We start from the raw sequence: 5,381 nt of genomic DNA on the forward strand, positions 1-5,381 counted from the left end.
TTCTTGTGTTCCATGCCACATTATTGATGTTATCTACATGTTTTATGCACACTTTATGTCATATTCGTGCATTTTCCGGAACTAACCTATTAACAAGATGCCGAAGTGCCGATTCTGTTTTCTAGCTGTTTTTGGTTTCGAAATCCTAGTAAAGAAATATTCTCGGAATTGGACGAAATAAAAGCCCAGAGGCCTATTTTCTCACGAAGCTTCCGGAAGACCGAAGACGAGACAAAGAGGGGCCACGGGGAGCCAAACCCTAGGGCGGCGCGGCCCCTTGGCCGCGCGGCCCTGTGGTGTGGGCCCCCGTGCCGCCTCTTGACTTGCCCTTCCGCCTACAAATAGCCTCCGTGACGAAACCCCCGGCATCGAGAGCCACGATACGGAAAACATTACCGAGACGCCGTCGCCGCCGATCCCATCTCGGGGATCCCGGAGATCGCCTCCGGCACCCTGCCGGAGAGGGGAATCATCTCCCGGAGGACTCTACACCGCCATGGTCGCCTCCGGAGTGATGAGTGAGTAGTCTACCCCCGGACTATGGGTCCATAGCAGTAGCTAGATGGTTGTCTTCTCCCATTGTGCTATCATTGTCGGATCTTGTGAGCTGCCTATCATGATCAAGATCATCTATATGTAATTCTATATGTTGCGTTTGTTGGGATCCGATGAATAGAGAATACTTGTTATGTTGATTATCAAAGTTATGCTTATGTGTTGTTTATGATCTTGCATGCTCTCCGTTATTAGTAGATGCTCCGGCCAAGTAGATGCTTTTAACTCCAAGAGGGAGTACTTATGCTCGATAGTGGGTTCATGCTCGCATTGACACTCGGGACGATGTGACGTAAAGTTCTAAGGTTGTGTTGTGTCGTTGCCACTAGGGATAAAACATTGATGCTATGTCTAAGGATGTAGTTGTTGATTACATTACGCACCATACTTAATGCAATTGTCCGTTGCTTTGCAACTTAATACTGGAGGGGGTTCGGATGATAACCTGAAGGTGGACTTTTTAGGCATAGATGCAGTTGGATGGCGGTCTATGTACTTTGTCGTAATGCCCAATTAAATCTCACTATACTCATCATGATTTGTATGTGCATGGTCATGCTCTCTTTATTTGTCAATTGCCCAACTGTAATTTGTTCACCCAACATGCTGTTCGTCTTATGGGAGAGACACCTCTAGTGAACTCGTGGACCCCGGTCCAATTCTCTTTACTCGAAATACAATCTATCGCAATACTTGTTTTTACCTGTTTTCTCTGCAAACAATCATCTTCCACACAATACGGTTAATCCTTTGTTACAGACAAGCCGGTGAGATTGACAACCTCACTGTTTCGTTGGGGCAAAGTACTTTGGTTGTGTTGTGCAGGTTCCACGTTGGCGCCGGAATCTCCGGTGTTGCGCCGCACTACATCCCGCCGCCATCAACCTTCAACGTGCTTCTTGGCTCCTCCCGGTTCGATAAACCTTGGTTTCTTTCCGAGGGAAAACTTGCTGCCGTGCTCATCATACCTTCCTCTTGGGGTTGCCCAACGAACGTGTGAAATACACGCCATCACCGACTTGGTCTTAAATGTGATATCTAAACACGGATTAAGGACAATGGAGCAGGAGGATTAGCATTTCACTTGATGGCTGAACCTAAAATGACAGGCATGTTGACCACGACTAGTGCACGCAAGAGAAGGACCTGCAGCGAGCCAAGTATGTGCTTAGTACATGCATCTTATCTTATCTTGTGCTTATTTCTCGCTACATGTCTGTTATCCGATCTCTACATTGCGTAATACATGTTTGAATAGTTAATTGTTGTAACTATGTTTGCAATGTTACCGAATGCAGCTTTAATGAAGCAAGTCATCATTAGAAGATAGTCGCCAAAAAGGATCTCGTAGCGACCCTGTGCAACATTATGATGTAAGTTTGTGCTTAGTACAAGTTCCATACATTGTCTTATTTATGCAACTTGTTATTATCTTATATCTACATTGCATAATAAATGTTTGCATAGTTCATCGTTTAACTCTTTTTGCATTATTATCGAATGCGGCTTTGATGAAGCAATCTTCATTAGAAGTGAGGCCCACAAAAACTTCGATATTTCTTCCGATGCATCTTCTCATAGCCGTCAACCTAGACCTTTGCTTTCATCAAACAAGTAAATATCTCAAGGCTGTACTTTATAAAAGACATGGTATTGCCGCTTTAAGATCCGTAGCTGATATGTTGACAAAGAGTACACAAGATTCAATCAAGGCGATTGCCAAATGTCAACGTGTTATTGATGATGCTAATAGAAGTCCTCAATGATTCTATGTAATTTTTTTATTTGGGCACATGAATTGCCTTGTAATTTTCCTACTTTTTTTATTTGTGTATGTAATTGTGTTTATCATTGATATCAGATTTTAGGCTCATGAAATTTAATGCATGTTGACTAGTCAAACAAGTAGGGCACTACAACAGATTGGGCCGGCCCACTTACGGTAGTGTGGGACCCACTTTCATTTTGGGCCGGCCCACTTCTTTAGTAGGCCGGCCCGGTTACACGATAGTGGGATCCACATGCTTATTGGGCCGGCCCACTATCTTGTTGGGCCAGCCCATTTGGTATATGGTGGTCCCACATGGTAAATGGGCCGGCCCTTTAACAGAAGGTGGGACCCACATGTGCTTTTGGCCCGACCCACTATCTTGTTGGGCCGGCCCACTTGCTATATGGTGGACCCCACATACTAAATGGGCCGGCCCTTTAACAGAAAGTGGGACCCACATGGGTTTTTGGCCCGCCCACTATCCTGTTGGGCCGGCCCACTTGCTATATGGTGGACCCCACATACTAAATGGGCCGGCCTTTTAACGGGAAGGTGGGACCCACTGTGCTTTTGGCCCGGCCCACTATCTTGTTGGGCCGGCCCACTTGCTATATGGTGGACCCCACACACCAAATGGGCCGGCCCTTTAACGGGAAAGTGGGACCCACTCGTGTTTTTGGCCCGGCCCACTATCTTGTTGGGCCGGCCCACTTGCTATATGGTGGACCCCACATACTAATGGGCCGACCCTTTAACCGGAAAGTGGGACCCACTGTGTTTTTGGGCCGGCCCACTTGCTACACGGTGGACCCCACACACTAAATGGGCCGGCCCTTTAACGGGAAAGTGGGACCCACTGTGTTTCGGCCCGGCCCACTTGCTTCTTGGGCCGGCCCGATAGCCGTAAGGTGGACCCCACATGTTAAATGGGCCGGCCCATTTAAGTTTTGACCGATCAACCTTAGAGGTTAGGCCCGGCCCACGTAACTAATGGGCCAGCCCAGCTATATAGTTGACCGGTCAAACTATGTCGACTGGCCCGGCCCGCTTAAGACGTGGCGGGCCTCGTGTGGGCCTACCATCTACCACGGGGTTTCGGCCGGTTAACGCCGTTAGCCGCCGATTAACGGCGTGCGCCACGTGTCGGCTTGCATGACGTCGGCGGTCAACGGGCTCCGGAAACACTTGCGCAACGGTCCGATTTTCCGTGGCGGAAGGGCGCCCAAGCGCGACGGACCGAAAAAACGTCGTTGGACTTTGCTTGACGCAGTTTCCACAACAGAACCCATATCGTCGGGTTAGGCCCATGGGCGACGAAAAATACCCCTTAGCGGACGATTTTGAGACGTTGTCTATCAGAACTTTTCTTGTAGTGTTAGTACTTGGTGTAATTGCAATGATCTATCATGCACTCTAAGGTTATTTAAATATGAACATTGAATGTTGTGGAGCTTGTTAACTCCGGCATTGAGGTGCTCTTGTAGCCCTACGCAATTAGTGGTGTTCATCATCCAACAAGAGAGTGTAGAGTGGTTTTATTATGTGATCAATGTTGAGAGTGTCCACTAGTGAAAGTATGATCCCTAGGCCTTGTTTCTAAGCATCGAAACTCCGTTTATTCTATCGTTCCGTTGCATGTTTACTCGCTGCCATATTTTATTCAGATTGCTATTACCACTCATATACATCCATACTACTTGTATTTCACTATCTCTTCGCCGAACTGGTGCACCTATACATCTGACAAGTGTATTAGGTGTGTTGGGGACACAAGAGACTTCTTGTATCGTGATTGCAGGGTTGCTTGAGAGGGATATCTTTGACCTCTTCCTCCCTGAGTTCGATAAACCTTGGGTGATCCACTTAAGGGAAACTTGCTGCTGTTCTACAAACCTCTGCTCTTGGAGGCCCAACACGTACTGTCTACAGGAATAGAAGCGTGCGTAGACATCAAGCACTTTTCTGGCGCCGTTGCCGGGGAGGAAAGGTAAAAGGCACTCATACTCCGGTCCCAGGTAATAAGTACTTTTCTGGCGCCATTGTGTGAGTGCTCGAAGCTATTTCCTTTAGATCCTGCAATTGCATCTTTTTGTTTCTTGTTAAACACTAGTAAGGCATAATGGAAAACATCTGTGAGCTTTTTGTACTATTTCCTGAGTCAAGACATGAATGGTTTAATGCGAAAATTAAAAAACCTATGGAACCTTATTTGCATGCTAGTAGCAATGATATTAGTATGAACGCTTTGAACGCCATTGTTGCTAATGATATAAAAATTCTAAGCTTGGGGAGGTCGGTTTTGATGAAAATGATCTCTTTAGCCCTCCGGGTATTGAGGAGAAAGTTTATGTTGATTATGATATGCCTCCCATTTATGATGATTATAATGATAGTGGTCTTTTGGTGCCGCCTACTATGGAGAGTAATTGTGATTATACTATGCCTCCTACACTTGATGAGAATAATAATGATAGTTACTTTGTTGAATTTGCTCCCACTACAACTAATAAAATTGATTATGCTTATGTGGAGAGTAATAATTTTATGCATGAGACTCATGATAAGAATGCTTTATGCGATAGTTATATTGTTACTGGATATTATTATGAGAGAGGAAAATATGGTTGTAGAAATTTTCATGTTACTAAAACACCTCTCTTTTTGCTGAAAATCTTGAAGCTGCACTTGTTTTATCTTTCTATGCTTGTTGCATTATGCTTCATGAACTTGTTTATTTACAAGATTCCTATGCATAGGAAGCATGGTAGGCTTAAATTTGTTTTGAATTCTTGATGCTCTCTTTTGCTTCAACTACTATTTCTTGCGAGTGCATCATTAAAACTGCTGAGCCCATCTTAATAGCTATAAAGAAAGAACTTCTTGGGAGATAACCCATGTGTTTATTTTACTACAGTACTTTTTTTTATTTTCGAGTCTTGGAAGTTGTTACTACTGTAGCAACCTCTCCTTATCTTTATTTTATTGCATTGTTGTGCCAAGTAAAGTCTTTGATAGTAAACTCAATACTAGATTTGGATTACTGCGCAGAAACAGA

The sequence above is a fragment of the Lolium rigidum genome, chromosome 1, assembly GCF_022539505.1.
Source record: "Lolium rigidum isolate FL_2022 chromosome 1, APGP_CSIRO_Lrig_0.1, whole genome shotgun sequence".
Lineage (NCBI taxonomy): Eukaryota > Viridiplantae > Streptophyta > Magnoliopsida > Poales > Poaceae > Lolium > Lolium rigidum.